Below are 20515 nucleotides of genomic sequence, written 5' to 3'. Positions count from 1 at the left end.
AACTTTTCAAACATTTGAAAACAACTTTAAGCACTAGATAAAAATCTTATGTCTCTACACATATGGTTCTTTTGTACGATAGCTTTCAATTAACAAATCAGAGCCGATTCCTCAAGAACCTAAGCGTGAAGAGACTGAGACAAAACGTAAAATTACAAAGACAGGCATACGCACAGAAATAAATGGAAACAGTGACCACAGGACGCTGCGTCGCTTGGCACTAGAATTCAGGTGTGTTTAAAAACCTGCTTCTAGTGCGAAAAGCGTACAAGAGAGGTATATTTCATAATTTTTGAGTAATTTTCAGGTGACAGGAAAACAACAAAACGGCGAAAGAAGTCTCGTTATGAAAAACCTAATTATTCACGTGTCAGTTTCATTGTACATTATAGACAGGTTCCATTCCTTTTTAAGTTTCCGTGTCTGAGTCTGTGAAAACCGAATCTTTACAGGATCACTATGTTGTCCGTCTGCCTTTCTGACTGCCTCTTCGTCTGCAGAATTGTCAAGAACTCAATTTCCTAGGGACAGACTAAGGTATCAGGTTTAAATTTATGTCAAATTTTAAGCTCTATTGACCTTGGCCTGTAAAAATTTAAATAAACTTCTCAGTGAACATAGTCAAAACAACTAGCCATTTATATCACATATTTTAAAACAAGCAATCTCACTTTTAAAAACCTATAGGGTACACCCGTTTAGTAGTGGGGCATTGGATGTATGAGGACAAATAATTTATTCAAAATGGCGACTAGGATTTCCTCATCCCCTGGAATTGCGGTAAATTTTTGTGGGAAATAGGGCAATCAGGGTACTTTCACAATTATAACACCCCACCCCTCCCTCCCGCTTCAGTGAAGTCACTAACAGCCACATCTCCTATGACATCACTCATGGAAATAGGTACAAAACGGGGTTTCTAAAATCGCAAACCGCTTAAAACTGACAATGTCACACAACCCGTGCTATCCAGCTGATAAAATATTCAGAATACCACATGAAGCCAGTAGTAGGCGAACTCAGAATAAATAGTAACGCTACATAGGACACTCCCTTCATCTACAAGTCAAAAATAATCTCTCCGCTCCACATGTGGATTGGTCGGAAAAAGACTCAATCTAAAACAATAACTTAAATAATCCCCTAAACTGTATATGCATAGAAATTTTGCAGTGTTAAAAAACGGGGACTACAGTGATGTTAAAATATCACAGTAGGTATACATGCTACAGTGGTGTTTATCACTTTTCTGAGACACTGAGTGGACTTGGTTTACATTTGCCACTGGAAATAGATTCCGCTCCCGGTAGCTGAGTGGACAGCGCCACAGAATGTCCATCCTAAGGGCCCAGGTTCGATACCTGGCTGGGTCGGAGATTTTCTCCTCTCAGGGACTGGGTGTTGTGTTGTCCTAATCATCATCATTTCATCCTCCTCGACTCGCAAGTCGCCGAAGTGGCATCAAATCGAAAGACTTGCACCCGGCGAACGGTCTACGCGACGGAAGGCCCTAGCCACACGACATTTTTACTGGAAACAGAGATGTTAAATCACTTTAATTTTCTTCACTTTTCGCAGCAGAGTTCTACAATGGGGAACACACACTAGTGTGTAAGTATGGATAGGACAGTCAGAGAAATTACATATCTAAGAGTTCATGCCTTATTTCGAAATCGACAACAGGTCTTGAAAGAAACACTGACATATAGCGGATATGATGTCTAAAAGATTCTCCTAGATTTGTCCTATAGGCGAGAAGAACTGCTGGAATTTTCAGTGAATTTTCGATGTCCTACAAATGCTGATTTGGAGATGCTCTAAAACGACAACGGTTGGTGGGAGACAGCAACCCACCTGTCTGAACCAGAGGAGGTTGGTGTACCTGGCCCTTCTCTGAACACTTGAACAAAGAACACATTACGTGGCTCTCTGACTCACAGAACTTTCTGTAGATGCCTTGTATTGACTCTGTCTTGTCTGAGTCTCCTTTGCCTTCGGCAAAGAATGTCTTGTAGCTTTATGAAGTTGTGGGACTTGCTGTGAACGAAGAATCCTAATTGGTTTTTACTGAATTTACCATTCAGAATGTTGCTGCTGGTTTGGGAGCACTGTCCGCCGGTTTCTACAGGCGCACGAATTACGAGAATTTCAGTGGAAGTAATTTATGTACATATCGGAGAAAAGACATACAGCTATCGTATTGCACTGAAAGTTAAACCATGCAAAAGTGCTCAAGAAACCATAAAATACAGATACTATTGCCAAAGACATTTAGTCTGTTACATTGCTCTGCTACTGTCGAGGAAAGTTTGAATTTTTGGCATGAAAGTAATCACCAATCTCATTGTATCACCACACACGATTTTACACCCATGCCATATCGCTGTAGCAAACACAATTCATATCCTGCAGTACATAAAAACTTCCCTTCCACGTCCAGCATATAGGTATCTGCCGCCAGGAACTCCTACATATACCACGAAGACACACATATTCCAAAAACAAAAGCTCATGTGCCGTATGTAGACGCGTTGCTGTGAGGTTATTGAATATGGCGAACGGCAGGAGGCAACTCTCACCCGCAGTTGCTGGCCTGCTGTGTGACCAGGCACCCACCACCGACTGTGGCCATTCTCTGAACTAGTTTGCTGCCTTGGTTGCTGCAAGGATTTGCGACCAGCTCCAGATTCTGAGATTACAAAAATTTTCACTTTCTGAACTCTGACAATGAGAAATGCTTTGCCAGTCGCCGATCAATTTACCGATCCCGAAAGCGATGTGAGTTACAATATTCAATTTGAAACGATGAAAACGAATATAAGCGACACTTTTATGCTGAAATCATCGAGTAGCATATGAAAATATGCAGAATTTCGTGTATTCGTTCTCAGAATCAACCGCACTGCAGTATTCTACCGATAGCATGCACGGTATAATTCCGAAAATAAAGTGTCAAATTTATGTCTTTAGACAGCCGAAACTTTTTGTGGGAGACACAGTTAACCATTGAGTAACTAGAAACTTATCACATCTCTGAAGATTTTTACGTGATAAATCGAAAACAGCCGGTATCATTGATGTAACAGATTCCAGATACTGATGGAACTCCACAAAGGAAACTAAGGTTTTAATACTCAATCTTGTGTGTTTCCCATGTCTAGAGAACCAGAAAATGTTTCTTCCACCGGCGTTTCACCATCTCGATGCAAACAACGCATCACACTTGATGTTCTCTCAACCAAATACAGGTGGGAAGTATGATAACGGCAGTATACCTCACAGTCGACCAAAAAGCTTCTGGAACTCTTGACCATGCCAGATGGAGAGAGAGAGAGAGAGAGAGAGAGAGAGAGAGAGAGAGAGACTTGTAATGACTTGTGACATTACAGCTCCGACAGAGAAACAAAGAAGTACGACGTCACCGATCACACTGCCTCACAGTCGAAAAAGAGGATTATGTCTGCAGACATCAGTCAGAGATCGACAAAAGACTTACGAACAGGATGCTTTCCGCAAGCCCTTAAACGCATTTCTCGCAAAAACAGCGCTTCTCCCCCGCCACATCCACTCTCGGGATGCGCTGGTAGTGTTTGAATGTTGTCCTTCACTTAATTACATCAGACTCATATAGAAAAAAAGTCTGTTCAAAGCTACTCTTTGATGCTTCCCACTGCTGGAACCATAATAATTATGCCTGCAGGTAATTTTTATGGTTTGTCATACACTGCGAGCATGGCCACAACTGCCTGTGTGATGGCACGCAGTCCTACTATGAATTCACAAGAATGACGTTGTCCATCTGCAGGATCCAAACACCAATATGCACACTGCCTAACGCTTATAGTTGGACGAAAGCAAATAGAAGTTGTAGCCAGCCTAAAACAATAGCATGCTTTTGCAGCACCTGTGTGTGTGTGTGTAAGAGAGAGAGAGAGAGAGAGTGTGTCTGTGGTCTGTGTATATGTGTGCGTGCGTGCGTGTGCAGGGTATTGTATGTGGCCAGCGTTCCACTCCATTCGTAAATAACGGATTCTAGCCCTCATTTTCACAGAAGAAATAGTTCCAGATATACAGCCTACAACAATAGCATGCATTTTGCAAAACCTGTGTGTGTGTGTGTGTGTGTGTGTGTGTGTGTGTGTGTGTGTCTGTGTGTGTGTGTGTGTGTGTGTAGGGTATTGTATGTGGCCAGCGTTCCACTCCATTCCTAAATAACAAACTCTAGCCCTCATTTTCACAGAAAAAATACTTTCTGATACACAGCTTTCTAATCTATCTATAGTCGAAACGACCAACAGCAGCTCCCATAATATGCCTGTTTCCAGAGCATTCTGCCGTTAATGGTAAAGGCATTCTCAGCAGAGAGAGAGAGAGAGAGAGAGAGAGAGAGAGAGAGAGAGAGAGGGATAATATCTGTCAAAACCAAACAGTTCTTCATAAACACACCGTTATGCGTTCTCGGTTAAAATATATTCCAGAATGGTAAGGAGAAACGCTTTTTGCAAACCGAAACATGCTTGCCTTATAAACATTAACAAAATACCTGTCTCGTGATCACGTCTTCCAAAATGATGTATATTGCCACCTTACAATCTTAGCGACTAAGCAAACGCAAGTTTTCACTTCACTAAGGTATCACGACAATAGTGTACAACATTGTGTCATATACATCACTTTCTTTCCAAATGGAGCAAACCTCCTTAATTTGAATCTAACAGTATCACTGAGCTTCCAATGCACTATTTGTCTATTCATTTACATTAGTGCAACAGCCTCACACTCCCACACACAACTGCAACAGTGGGGAGAAATTCATGACTTAATCTCATTATTGATCATTTTTACCCCCATGCGCTGTTCGATAGCGAACTGATCATGATACTGTATTCCATCTAGAGGACAGTGCATCCACATGGACCGTACACATAGGTATAGTAGAAATCATTTATTTAGGAGCAAATCGAGTACTTACACACTTATCCAGTTATAATACATCGAGAGCCAATTAACAAAGAAGTGCAGGCCAGAGCAAATCAGTTTCAATGTTTCCTCCAGCGGCAGCAGTCATATTGCAGTTCAAGCAGAACTGTAGTGCCGCAGTTTCTAGGTGACGTACAGTGCCAACAGGATTTGTGGTCACTTGCTTTGTAAACAGTACATAGTGGGTGGATCACACCCCTCCACCCCCTCCTTATAAATATTGGTAAATGAATTGGAGCCTTACATATTCTTCTGCTTTAGCTCTCTGGCTTGTCAGTTCCTAGTGCTTAGGTTGCTTTCCTTAAGATTCCAGCAAATGAATCCGAAACCAACATATGCCTTCTACTTCAGCTCACTCCAGATTCCTAGTGTTAGGCATTTTACGGCATTTAACGCTTCTGAAGGCAATGTATGGGATACCTTGTCTTATTAATATGCAAAAGATTTTGGTACATTCAGGTCAACAACCAGCTCCACCACAAGTATTCCCACATAGCTGCAGACAACTCCATAACCTACGAACATCACACTTCTAAAACAAATAGAGCACAAGTGGCTATACTGTGCGTGGTGGCATGCCAGTATCATCGACAACCCTTCTATCCCGAAGTCACAAGCTGATTGAGGAAAAATAGCCTGTTTACATCCATACATACCCTACTCCACCGCTACGTTTCTGGGAGAAATATGTCATCTTTCTCATATATATATAGGCGTTTCATTCCGGAACCTGGCTGCTGCTACGGCGGTCGCAGGTTCGAATCCTGCTTCGGGCATCGATGTGTGTGATATCCTTAGGTTAGTTAGGTTTAAGTAGTTCTAAGTTCTAGGGGACTGATGACCTCAGATGTTATGTCCCATAGTGCTCAGAGCTATTTGAACCATTGTTCTGCTGATGCCCATTTTTCTTATTCATAGCCAAATCAATGTAATTATGAAACATTTGTGGGGTGTTCCGTAAAAAGAATTTTTTTTGCTTCTGTTAGTCAAATAATGAATTAATTTATCATCTCATTTTTGTTAAATTTTTTACATCACGTATGGGTCTATAATAGCAGGTGTAGCAGATAATCTATGATATTCACACGGACGACTAAATACAGTTTGCTTTAGTCCGGTAAATCAATTGGCGTGTGACTTCCAGTGTGATTTCTACCGTGACGTTAATGGGTGCTGCAATGCTATATCTTGTTAATCGCTAAAGAAAATAACTGGAAGAAAGCGATTAAACGGGGCTCAGTATCGATCTCTAGCTAAAGAACTCAGAAGAAACAGCTTTGAATAAAGTTCCTTGCCTTGATGTTTTTTGCAAAATCCTTAAGGAATACATTTAGGAGAGAAACACTCTCCCCATGTGAAACTGTAGAACACAAGATAGAAACACTGACAGCACACACACCCAAATATATAAAAAAACACTTTCACCAAATGACAGAGAAAATGGAAAGCCCTTCATTGACGAACATTTCGCACTCTGTATTGATTCCTTTATGTACGAAAAAAAACCTGAAAACTCAAAACTATATCGCAATAAACTGGGTGAAAGAAAATAAAGAAACTAATATTTAAAAATCCGTCGGTGTAAACAGGGCAGCACAAGAAGCTGCACTAGTGAATTTTTTCAGAGAGAGATTGCGGACAGTAAAATTACTGATAAAGAGTAGTTAATATAATCAGAGCGTTACGGAACATTATTCTGTGCATCTTGTACTCTCTTTGGGGGAACATCGGACTTGAAAGAACGCCTTGGTTTCTGGGACTGGAAACATCCAAAGCCCATGAAAATAGATCAAGGCACTGAGATTGTGTTCTTACTTTTAAGAACTGAAACTTGGCTGTGACCAGGATAGATGCAGAATGGGTCACCATGAGTTACTGCGTCTGTGAGAAACTTTCTTCTCGAGACCGATAACTTCGCTGTTTGGTCTCTTCCCCCAAACAAACCAACTCCTTTCTTCTCGAGGCCTGCATTTCTGTGGTGATGATGTAATACTTTGGAGTGATTAGACGGTTCGAAAGTAATTAACAATACATTCAACTTAGGACGACAGGACTACAGATATTGAAAATGTTACTTGGAAGCGTTCTCAGTGGTAACCTTATAATGGGAATGGAGCAAATCTTTTGGTTCTTTTTCATTTCATACTGGTCTGCTGCGTCCGTTAAAGGGCTTCTGGAGGTACCTTTCGTTCATGTGCGGTTCCCTACGAAATCACCAGAACAGGTTTTTCTGCTATTCTTTGTGCCAAAACCAAGTCGCGGATTCCAAGAGGACTATACACAGCAAATAGCTGAAAGGTATGCGATATATTTTTAAGACACTAATCTCGAACAAGCTTAAAATTGGATTAATATCTTTATGCGTTTCCGAGATACAGAGAGTGAAAATTACCTACATATACGTGGAAAAACGCACGTGAGGTGAAAACGTTAACACACTCCTGGAAATGGAAAAAAGAACACATTGACACTGGTGTGTCAGACCCACCATACTTGCTACGGACACTGCGAGAGGGCTGTACAAGCAATGATCACACGCACGGCACAGCGGACACACCAGGAACCGCGGTGTTGGCCGTCGAATGGCGCTAGCTGCGCAGCATTTGTGCACCGCCGCCGTCAGTGTCAGCCAGTTTGCCGTGGCATACGGAGCTCCATCGCAGTCTTTAACACTGGTAGCATGCTTCGACAGCGTGGACGTGAACCGTATGTGCAGTTGACGGACTTTGAGCGAGGGCGTATAGTGGGCATGCGGGAGGCCGGGTGGACGTACCGCCGAATTGCTCAACACGTGGGGCGTGAGGTCTCCACAGTACATCGATGTTGTCGCCAGTGGTCGGCGGAAGATGCACGTGCCCGTCGACCTGGGACCGGACCGCAGCGACGCACGGATGCACGCCAAGACCGTAGGATCCTACGCAGTGCCGTAGGGGACCGCACTGCCACTTCCCAGCAAATTAGGGACACTGTTGCTCCTGGGGTATCGGCGAGGACCATTCGCAACCGTCTCCATGAAGCTGGGCTACGGTCCCGCACACCGTTAGGCCGTCTTCCGCTCACGCCCCAACATCGTGCAGCCCGCCTCCAGTGGTGTCGCGACAGGCGTGAATGGAGGGACGAATGGAGACGTGTCGTCTTCAGCGATGAGAGTCGCTTCTGCCTTGGTGCCAATGATGGTCGTATGCGTGTTTGGCGCCGTGCAGGTGAGCGCCACAATCAGGACTGCATACGACCGAGGCACACAGGGCCAACACCCGGCATCATGGTGTGGGGAGCGATCTCCTACACTGGCCGTACACCACTGGTGATCGTCGAGGGGACACTGAATAGTGCACGGTACATCCAAACCGTCATCGAACCCATCGTTCTACCATTCCTAGACCGGCAAGGGAGCTTGCTGTTCCAACAGGACAATGCACGTCCGCATGTATCCCGTGCCACCCAACGTGCTCTAGAAGGTGTAAGTCAACTACCCTGGCCAGCAAGATCTCCGGATCTGTCCCCCATTGAGCATGTTTGGGACTGGATGAAGCGTCGTCTCACGCGGTCTGCACGTCCAGCACGAACGCTGGTCCAACTGAGGCGCCAGGTGGAAATGGCATGGCAAGCCGTTCCACAGGACTACATCCAGCATCTCTACGATCGTCTCCATGGGAGAATAGCAGCCTGCATTGCTGCGAAAGGTGGATATACACTGTACTAGTGCCGACATTGTGCATGCTCTGTTGCCTGTGTCTATGTGCCTGTGGTTCTGTCAGTGTGATCATGTGATGTATCTGACCCCAGGAATGTGTCAATAAAGTTTCCCCTTCCTGGGACAATGAATTCACGGTGTTCTTATTTCAATTTCCAGGAGTGTAATTAAGTGACACACCATGGATACATATGCTATCTGGCTTCTCCGTTACCATCAGAAGGATTCTGGGAATCACACGTTGTAAAAATGCAGCACATGCATAATTTTTCTACATGTAAAATTTGGCCTGAGGAATAAAATTAGTTTTGCGCTATTTCAAGTTGACATAAGTAAAATACAAAAATTTTACTGACCCATAAAGATCTTTTCATATGAATGACATGCCCCAACTTAGTAGGAAAAGAAGAGAACCACCGGAAAAATTCTCCTGTCGGAGTACAATAAAGGCACATATTTTCTTGTTTATTAAAAGACTGATTGAAAAGTCGGGTACCAGCTGATCCCTTCCACCTACGTCAGCCCATTCAAAAGTTATCACAAACATATTGGCTTGCAAAAATATTCGCGCTTTCTTTGTGCTGAGGGAGGAGGAGACAGTAGGGGGGGGGGGGGAGGGAAGAAGGGAAAAAGACGGAGAAACAATAAACACTGAAAGATAGCAGACCGTGGTCGTGATGTAGAAAGAGCGAAGAAGACAATGGTAGTATTAGAGAAAGGGAGGGAAACAGTGACAGTGGAACATACTATAGTTAACAGTGACAGAACACCGCCGAGAGAAAAGTGAAAGAGTCAGTTCCTGCGTAAGGCGAATGAGGAGAAAGTGGAACTGGGAGGAAGCCAGAGATAATGAGAGACAGAATCTATGACAATGACAATGAGAGAGAGAGAGACAATGACAGTGAGAAGAGACAGCAGCCATGGAAAGAAAAGAATGAGGTACTAGCACTGAGAGAGAGCAAGAGGGAGACACTGACCGTGACAGTGAGAGGAAATAGTAGCTGTAGGACAGACCAAAGGTGTTTGTTTCTGTGCAACAAGAGACAGTGACAGAGACACACGAAGACATAATGACAATGAGTTGGACTGATTGAGTGAGTGAGATTGAACAAGTGGGAGTGGATGGGTATGAGCATCTTACAGTGATGGACTAGAGGGTGTGGGCGAGCTTCACTTAGGGAACCTTGTGGGAGTGCGAGATGGTTTATTTGTTAATAAGAGTACTATAATTATGTTCGCATGCCAAAATGTTTGGGAAAGTTTTTAATGTTGTTGGGTAAGGTGGAATGAGACACCTGGTACGCACTTTTCTGCCATTCTTTTAAACAGGAGCATATTCGACTCTTTTGTGCCAAGATAGGAACATTTTTCCACTGGTTAATGAATTTTATCCATTTCCTGCTAGTCGTATGTCACAATATATAAAGTTCATCACCCATGTGTTTTTCTACATATCAGGAAGTAACAAAGATCTTTGCTAAGAGAGTAGTTGAAGAAACAGTGGCAGATATTATTGCTGCCAGATATTATTCTGTCATTGTTAACCCTTGTTCCGACATTGCACGCAATGATCTTTTAGGCTGTGTCTCGCCATATGTCAATAAAATGGGGTTATCAGAAGAACGATTTTTTGAATTTATATCCAATACAGAACACGGTTGGCAAGAGTAGGCATGTATTGGACATAAGGAACTACAGAGGACAGAATGTAGGGACATTGCACGCCATATGCCAGGTGCACACGCCGGATTGGAAGAAAAAATTAAAGCGGTCTCTCCTTATGCTTATTATACTACTTGTTCGGCGCACACAAGAGTTTGGTGGGTTGGAAATGAAAATAAAAATCTCCGTTGAAGCATAATTACGAAATTGTGCACTTTTGAGACTTGTTTTGCGACTGCAGTTTGGGAAATAAAGGAGATGGGACACGGATAAGTTGAAAAAACCAAAGGTTGTTGGGAACTTCAGTGGGAGGGTTAGGCAACGATTCACTAGAACAGGGGAAAGGAATACAGTAGTTGACGAATGGGTAGCTTTAAGAGGTGAAATAGTGAAGGCAGCAAAGGATCAAGTACATGAAAAGGCAATGGCTAGTAGAAATCCTTGGATAACACAGGAGATATTGAATGTAACTCATGAAAGTAGAAAATTATAAATCCAACAAACGACTGGCGGAAAGAGAATGTAAACATTTCAATATGAGATAGATTGGAAGTGTAAAACTGCAAGGCAGGAATGGCTAGAGGAGAAATGTAAGGAATTAAAAACATGTTACACTAAGGGAAAGATATATATCACCTACAGGAATATTAAAGAGGCCTTTGGCGAAAAGGGAAGCAGCTCTATGAATATCAAATGCTCAGATGGAAAACTAGTCCTAAGCAAAGAAGGAAAAGCTGAAAGGAAGAAGGAGGATATAGAGAATCTGTACAAGGTAGATGATCTTTAAAGCAGTATTATAGAAAGGGACGTGGACGAACATGAAGATAAGATGGAAGACAGGTAGAAGGATTTGACAAAGCTCTGGGATATCTAAGTCTGAACAAGGTCAAAGGGTAGACGATATTCCGTCAGAGCTACCGATAGCCTTCGGAGAATCAGCCTTGTCAAAACTCTTCCATCTGCTGCGCAAGGTGTACGAGAGAGACCAAACAGTCCCTGACATCAAGAAGATTACATCAATTCCAAAGAAGGCAGTTGGTGCCAGGTGCGAAGAATACCAAACTAAAGTACTGCGCCAAAGAAATTGGTATAGGCTTGAGTATTGAAATACAGAGACATGTAAACAGGCAGAATACGGCGCTGCCGTCGTCAACAGCTACATAACACAATAAGTGTCTGGTGCAGTCATTAGGTACGTTACTGCTGCTACAATGGCAGGTTATCTAGATTTAAGAGAGTTTGAAGGTGGTGTTATAGTCGGCGAACGAAAGATGGGGACACAGCATCTCCGAGGAAGCGATAAGCAGGGGATTTTTCCGAACGATCATTTCACGAGTGCGCCGTGAGTATCAGGAATCCAGTAAAAGATCAAATCTCCGACATTACTGTGGCCGGAAAAAGATAATGCAAGAAAGGGACCAACTACGACTCTTTCAAAGTGACAGAAGTGCAACCCTTCCTCAAATTGCTGCATATTTCAGTGCTGGGCCATGAGCGAGAGTCAGCGTATGAACCATTCAACGAAACAACATCGATAAGGGCTTTCCGAGCCTAAGGCCAACTCTTGTATCCTTGATGACTGCACAACACAAAGCTTTACGCCTCGCCTGTGCCCGTCAACACCGACAAAAGACTGTTGGACAGATATACTTGTACGGGTATCGAGACAACATCATGAATTGATGGACCCTACATGCCAGCAGGGGACTGTCGAAGTTGTTGGAGGCTCTGTAATGGTGTGGGGCGTGTGCAGTTGGAGTGATGTGGGACGCCTGATACGTCTAGATACGACTCTGACACGTAAGTAACCATGCTGTCTGATCTCCTGCATCCATTCATGTACTTTGTATTTTTGAAGGAAATGGGCAATTCCAGCAGAACAATGCGACACCCCATACGTCCAGAATTGCTTTAGAGTGGTTCCAGGAACTCTCTTCTATGTTTAAGCACTTCCGCTGGCCCTCATACTTCCGAGACATGAACATTATTGTGCGTATCTGGGATGCTTTGGAACGTGCTATTGAGAAGAGATCTCCATTCCCTCGTACTCTTACAAATTTATGGCTAGCCCTGAAGGATTCATGTTGTGAACTACCTCCAGCACTCCTTCATACATTAGTCGATTCGATGCTGCGTCGTGTTCCCGCACTTGTGCGTGCTCGCGGAGGCCCTAGACGATATTAGGCAAGCGTACCAGTTTCTTTGGCTATTCATTGTATAACTTTAACAAATACTGACAAGACCTGGTTGAAGCAGACCTCAGAAAAGATCAATTTTGATTCTGGAGAAGTAGCAGATACACGCGAGGCAATATTGACCCTATGTCTTATCATAGAAGAAAGGTTAAGGAAAGACAAACCTACATTTATGGGCTTTGTGGCCTTAGAGAAAGCTTTTGACAACTTTAACTAGAATATTCTCTATGAAAATTTGAAGATATCAGGGGTAAAATACAGTGAGTGGAAGGCTATTTACAGCTTGTACAGGAACTGGACGGCAGTTGTAAGAGGCGAGGGCATTAAAGGTAAGGAGTGGTAGAAAAGGGAGTGAGACAGGTTTGTAGCTCATCCCCGACGTTATTCTGCTGTACATTGAACAAACAGTAAAGGACACCAAAGAAAAATTGGTAGTAAGAATTAAAGTTCAGGGAGAACATCTACAAAAGCCAAACAAGGATAATCGAATGTAGTCTAATTAAATCAAGTGATGGCACACATGGAGAGGAGATCTGCTATTTAATGAAGGTCGAAGTATAGAGAACGTAAAATGTACAATGGCAATGGAAAGAAAAGCATCTCTGAAGAAGAAAGGTTTGCCAACATCGAATATAGAATTTAAAAGTAGGAAGTTTTTTCTGAAGGTATTTGTCCTAAGTGTAGCCATATAGGGAATCGAGACATGGACTATAAACAGTTTAGATAAAAAGAAGATAGAGTTTTATAAATGTGGTGATACAGAAGAATGCTGAAGATTAGTTGGGCAGATCACGTAACTCGTGAGGAGGTATTGCATAGAATTGGAGAGGCTAGAATTTTGTGGCATAACTTGACCAAAGGAAGGGATCGGTTGATAAGACAAGTTCAGTTTATTATTGGATAAAAGTGTGGGAGAAATAATCCTAGAAAAAGGCCCAGAGAAGAATACAGTAAGCAGATTCAGAAATATGTAGGTTGCAGAAATTGTTCGGAGATGAGGCTTGCCCAGGATAGAGTAGCATGGAGAGCTGCATCTTCGGACTAAATACCAGAACAACACAATAACAATTAAAGAATCAATTCTTGGAAGTTACAGAGTTGGAATCAACCATTTACAAGCAGTACACACAGACGTAGCCACTGCTGTGTAACTGTACGGTTTCTTTGTTGGATTGTTGGAAGAAATGAAAATTGGATATGAAATTATAAAGAATTTACGTCAGAAAAGAATGAAGCCCTTTGTAGTATTGCCTTAATTGGAAAAACTGAATTTCAGCATAAGAAACGCAGTCTCAAAAACAAAAAATTCTTTGATGAATCTGATTTACGCTTTGAAGACACTAATGAATCATCTGAGTTGCAGCTATGCTTCCGTTTGATTTTGGATAAATTGACTGAAAGATTGAACAGCAGAGTGTATTCTTATAATAACTTCAGCGAATCATTTATTTCTTGTCATACTTGAAGAAACTAAACCCACTTGAAACCCGGGAAGCGTCATTCAGTCTTCAGGACGTCTACAGTGCTCGTCTTAAGGACTCAGCATTTGTGCTTGAAAAGCTACGTCTCTCATGTAAAGAATAAATGAGTCACACTCTCTTCCAGAACTCTGAAAGATCCTAAAACATATCAACTTAGAGAATGTTAACCAAAATTTGAACATTGTTCTTGAAATATATTTGAGTAATCTGGCTTGCAATTGCTCAACAGAAAGGTTTTGTCTGCTATAAAATTCATAAATTATAATTTTAAGGACATCACGGAAACAAGATCCTCTTAGTTATCTTGGAGTCTATGATGTCCAGTCAGACTTGACAGTGGAACTGGACTCTGATGAAATCATAAACTTGTTTGGTAATGACAGGAAAAGGAAAAAATCTTGTATTACTTAAGTACTCACCAACAGCCTTGGCGCAGTGGTAACACCGGTTCCCGGCACATCACGCAAGTTAAGCGCATTTGGGCTTGGCTAACAGTTGGATGAGCGACCCTTCCGGTAAACATAGCGTGTTGGCAAGAAGGGTGCACTCGGCCCTTGTGAGGACAATTGAGGAGCTACTTGATCGAGAAGCAGCCGCTCCGGTCACGAAAACTGACATCGGCCGGGAGAGGGGTGTGCTGACCACATGCCCTTCCATATTTGCACCTAGAGATGCCTATCGTAGGTCGATCGGTACCTTTGGTCGTTCCGAGGCTGGTTCAGATGGAGTTTCGATTATTTTATTGAAATGATCAACGTTTAACCCCTAATAGCTTTCTAAACGTAATGTAAGTTTTTTGGATTGTTTATACATACAGTAGTTTTCATAAAAGCGCAGTTATTGCGTTAACATTCTTCTTAATTGTGTGAAACTTTATTAAGATTTGTAAGTTTTAGGAAATCACTATTTTAGGTTTGCAACTTACAGTTAACTATTACACTGACACAAAATATGCCCACATGTGAAGCAAACTTTAATAAATGTCTGTATTTCAAACTTGGAGTTGGTGGTATTGGGAGGGGGGGTGGTGGAGGAAGGGGGAGGACTGGCTGAAGCACAGATGTTTTTGCCCAGTGGCGTCAGATCAGGAGTCCTAAATACAGACCTGCCAGGTACACTATGCCCTAGGTACGGCCCTCTCCCCCATGTGGTATTGCTTCAAAAATTGGTTCAAAAGGCTCTGAGCACTATGGGACTTAACATCTAAGGTCATCAGTCCCTCAGACCTTAGAAGTACTTAAACGTAACTAACCTAAGAACTTCACACACATCCATGCACGAGGCAGAATTCAAACCTGCGACCGTAGCAGTCACGCGGTTTCGGACCGAAGCGCCTAGAACCGCTCGGCTACCACGGCCGGAATAATTTCTTCGACTAGTGACAAAAAAATGGCTCTGAGCACTATGGGACTTCTGAGGTCATCAGTCCCCTAGAACTTAGAACTACTTAAACCTGACTAACCTAAGGTCATCATACACATCCATGCCCGAGGCAGGATTCGAACCTGCGACCGTAGCGGTGTCGTGGTTCCAGCGCCTAGAACCTCTTTGCCACTCCGGCCGGCTCTCATGCAGAACAAGAGTAACATCAGGAGTTGAGTCCGCCTTCTTGCTAAACACCTTGTTATTCGTTTATTTCTTTATTATCCCAAACTACTTTCGGCAGCAAATATCACCATCGTCAGTGGTTTTTTTTAAAATCATATTTATAGTATGCTACAGCATGTTTTAAACAATTATTGGCGTTGTTTGCGACATAATTTTCGTGCTCTTTATCCGTGCCGTTTTTTTACTTAGCAAACATCATGTCATGTACGTTGACCATGGGCGTAATATTCTGGATCAGAAACGAAGTGCGAAAGTTTGGTTTTTCTGTGTATAAAAACAGCCTCATACCATCTGTAAGTAGGCTGTTTATGTTTTCTTATTGGCAACGTTACGTAGCGCTCTGTATGAAAATCACTGGCTGTGCTGTGTGCAGTCTGTGGCTAGTTTCCATTGTTGTCTGCCATTGTAGTGTTGGGCAGCTGGATGTGAACAGCGTGTAGCATTGCGCAGTTGGAGATGAGCCGCCAGCAGTGGTGCATGTGGGGAGAGAGATGGCGGAATTCTGAAATTTGTAATACTGGATGGCATGAACTGCTATATATATTATGATTATTAAGGTAAATACATTGTCTGTTCTCTATTAAAATCTTTCATTTGCTAACTATGCCTACTAGTAGTTAGTGCCTTCAGTAGTTTGAATCTTTTATTTAGCTGGCAGTAGTGGCGCTCGCTGTATTGCAGTAGTTCGAGTAACGAAGATTTTTGGTGAGGTAAGTGATTTGTGAAACGTTTTGGTTAATGTTAGTCAGGGCCATTCTTTTGTAGGGATTTCTGAAAGTCAGATTGCGTTGCGCTAAATATATTGTGTGTCAGTTTAAGCACAGTCTTGTATAATTTTTTCTAAGGGGACGTTTCATATGGCGACCCTGCCAGGATACAATGTTACTTTTGCGGTGTATCTGTTTTATATCTGCACAGTTTTTCTGAATTCTTCTGTAAAGTGAGACATATTTTAGTGGTGACTTTTGTGCTATGGCTACAAGGCGACAGCCTTTTCCGTAGGACAACAATACATTACAGCACAGTACTTTCTTCATCACGGCAATAAGCGTAATAACTAAGATATCTATACGCAAAACATTTCACCTTTGTGTATCATGAGGTAAGTACATTGACTTCTGCAGAACTTAGCTTTCGGAGGACAATAACTACGACACTTCCACAGAGATTATCTTACAACAAGACCCACATTTAGCGCTGCAGGACACGTAGTTGAGTGATTAATTTTGTACTTAATTAATTTATTTTTAAAGATATTTGAAGTACAATGATACAAAGGTTTTCCGTAATACATTTCATTCCATTGTTGTAATCTGTAGCACCTGAGGGTATAATTACATTAATCCTCAGGGGGGTACACGCTGACTTTGTGTACCATGTGTTTGGCAAGCACAAGGAGCCGTAGCTAATATGGTATTTGCTTATACAACTTTACACGTTGGTACCATATTTCTCCAACACAGAATTACACAGCTACCTGATTATTTAACAGAGAAACAAACATTTTTTTTACTACATTAGTGACACATGTTTATGGAATTACACAGTTGGATAACTTTACACTTACGAAATTGTATTTTTTCTGTACTTTGTGAACTGTTCATATTTTTTCGGAACCATTGTGATATTATGAGAGCTTTGAATAATGTTTTTGGTATGGGATAATGATTTTTAAAGTACGTTTGAGGTAGATGACACTATTGAAATGAGCAGAGAATTTTCTGTGGGTTTTGAAATTATTACAGAAAGCTACGACGTTTTTGAGATTTGGCTGAGTTTTTATGATGATATTATTATGATGATGGCAATGTGTATTATGCTGTTGAGGTATGTTTATTATCAATAAACTGATGCTATATGAGGAATTTGATTATGCTACATAGTTATTAAGATGAAATATTGAAGAACTGTCGACAAATATGTATATGTGTAATAAGGTAAGGAATAATGAGTAGTGGTTAGGGACTCTGACATGTGAAAAAGGATATTGGAAACCAAGAATCGTACTTTAAGAGTAATGAAATGTGTGTAAATGCGTGAATGTATCACAATGCCGGCGAAAATATTTTGGACACTGTTATATTCATAAGATTTTGTTTCTACACATTTGCAACGCAAATTCTCGACCCGTGAAATTTTGTAAATGAGACTGTCACTGTAGCGGAAACTGCTGTCATAAATATTTCCGTAAGAAAGTTAAGTGACCACCTGCACGTAATGCGTTGTGGGCACCCAGCTGCATCAGACGCCTGGAGAAAAAGCCATTAGTGTGTGCGTTTTCAGAGGCACAGGTAGAAAAAAAAGGAGAGGCCATTATCCTCGCTATTGACATTCCTTTGTAGAAAGCATCGTAAATACGACACGCTCAAACTTGAAAACATGATAACACTGTGGAGCTATTAATTTATGCTATTTACTAAAATGCCTAATGAAATGATGAGAAACATTTTACATCTATTGTCTTTGTAGTAGAGAGATTGCTCATTTTGTTTAATATCTGGTTTCCAGTTGTGTTTCAGCATTAGTTTTATAAAATAAACTTAGATGCATTTGCTAATGTGAACACTTTCTGTCAACAGATCTATTAAATAATTATTTTATGATCCACATTCTTCGAAAAAGGAGCTCTTGGAATGGAAAGAACAATAAGAAGGGACTGATAACAATAACTGCATATATAATTTTCTTTTCAAGTACTTGGTAATTTTTTGTAGAATTCGTTTTTGTGGTGCACCACTTTAATTACATAGACATTAAGATGTGAATATACATTTCCCTTGTCTGCACTGTTGTCTTTAGTGTAATGTTTTTTTTCTGCTTGAGCTATGTCATGTTTAGATATAAGTTATTTCATTTGCTGCTGCTGTTTGCCAGGCATAGTGTTACTGAATTTGACTTTGTGTTACTCTGCTAAGCCAGTTTATTACTGATTTATTTTTCTTGTTTGCTGCTCATTGCCTTATATTAGTTGTAATATTGTTGCTTACTTTGCCAATTTGAATTTTTTTGTCATTGCTGTTTGTGTTAATTGTTTTGTGCTGCTGCATTGCCTCATCCCTTAGTTTAGCATCTGAGCTCAGTATATTTAAGTTAGCTTAAGAGGGGGTAGCCTATAAGAGAATGAGTTGCGATGAATTTGAAGAAATGCACTGAGAGGTTATACAAGAAAAATACAGAAACCATGCTTGGATAGGATTTTTTTGGCTGGAGCAAATATCAAAGTAAGACGAAAGATCTATGGAATGAAGTTTTGGGTTGGACTGCAGTACCAAATGTTACACAGAAAACGAACCCTGTCCTTTCCTTTTGTGTTATCCCACTATGTGTTTGTGTACCCTTGTGTATTTGTTTTCTTCCTGTCTCTGTGTAGTTTCATAGACTTTTTTCTTCTTCTAATAATAAGCTACATTCACTATGATGAGGAATACTGTTATCCTCAAAAATAATTGGCATTAATAATATGTTATTTACCTTGTAAATATGCTTAGACATTATTTATTCAGTTTTGTTTTGATGCTCGTGTGTAAAGTTGATGTTTCAAAAGTTAGTCTGATCTTTTATGTATTTACTTCTGTCATAATTCCTGTAACACTGATGTATATGTTAGTTTGATTCTTTTGTAAAACCTGTACCACAAATGTTATCTGTATTGTTAGGTTCTTTAATGATGTATTTTGTACCTTTGTAATTGTATTTTTATGTTATAAAATTGTAATTGACACCAGTTCATCAAATTAAGTAGCTTGTAAGTTACATTTCACTGCACACGTTTCTGTTGGTCATAGTATATGGACAATTTGTGAGAAGTAGGGACTGATAGTGTTTGCACGTGTGTTAATAATTCAGCAAGGGACTGGTTAACAGCATTGCTGGTTCTAAGGATAAAAAAAATTGTAAGTGCACATGTGGTGGTTTATGGACTTGCTATATTCTCCACAAGACTCTTCGATGGTGAATGTGCACCTGCACAGCCGCAACAGATGGCTACTGGCCGTCTCTACATGGATTACAGTGGGTCTGCATCTTTGATGACCCACCGATACCATTATTTCTACATGGACTACAGTGGGTCTGCATCTTAGATGGCCCACCAATAACATTATTTCTACAAGGACTGCAGTGGCTCTGCGCCTCTGGTGGCCCACCAATACCATATTCTCTACCAGGACTACAATGGGTCTGCTCTGTGATGACCTACCTACCAATATTCTTCAAAACGTCGAATGACTCTGCTGTGGGTTTGCTCTGTTGTGGCCCATTACCTGTCTGCATGTCAAGAGTCAGCACTGTCTGTGAGTAAATTTTAGCTTTTGACCAACATTGTATTAATAAGTGTGTGCATTGGATATCTTTGTTATTGTAATTATGAAAACTTTTATCAAATCATTATTGGCCACTGCCCAAAACAATTTGTAAAATTTTTTGTGGGGAGCATGGGGGCTATGTAAGTAGGCTGTTTATGTTTTCTTATTGGCAACGTTACGTAGCGCTCTGTATGAAAATCACTGGCTGTGCTGTGTGCAGTCTGTGGCTAGTTTGCATTGTTGTCTGCCATTGTAGTGTTGGGCAGCTGGATGTGAACAGCGTGTAGCATTGCGCAGTTGGAGATGAGCCGCCAGCAGTGGTGCATGTGGAGAGAGAGATGGCGGAGTTCTGAAATTTGTAATACTGGATGACATGAACTGCTATATATATTATGATTATTAAGGTAAATACATTGTCTGTTCTCTATTAAAATCTTTCATTTGCTAACTATGCCTACTAGTAGTTAGTGCCTTCAGTAGTTTGAATCTTTTATTTAGCTGGCAGTAGTGGCGCTCGCTGTATTGCAGTAGTTCGAGTAACGAAGATTTTTGGTGAGGTAAGTGATTTGTGAAACGTTTTGGTTAATGTAG

This window comes from Schistocerca cancellata, chromosome 9 (genome assembly GCF_023864275.1).
Source record: "Schistocerca cancellata isolate TAMUIC-IGC-003103 chromosome 9, iqSchCanc2.1, whole genome shotgun sequence".
Classification (NCBI taxonomy): Eukaryota; Metazoa; Arthropoda; class Insecta; order Orthoptera; family Acrididae; genus Schistocerca; species Schistocerca cancellata.
The sequence above is the reverse complement of the archived record's forward strand: the minus strand, read 5'-3'. Positions refer to the sequence as shown.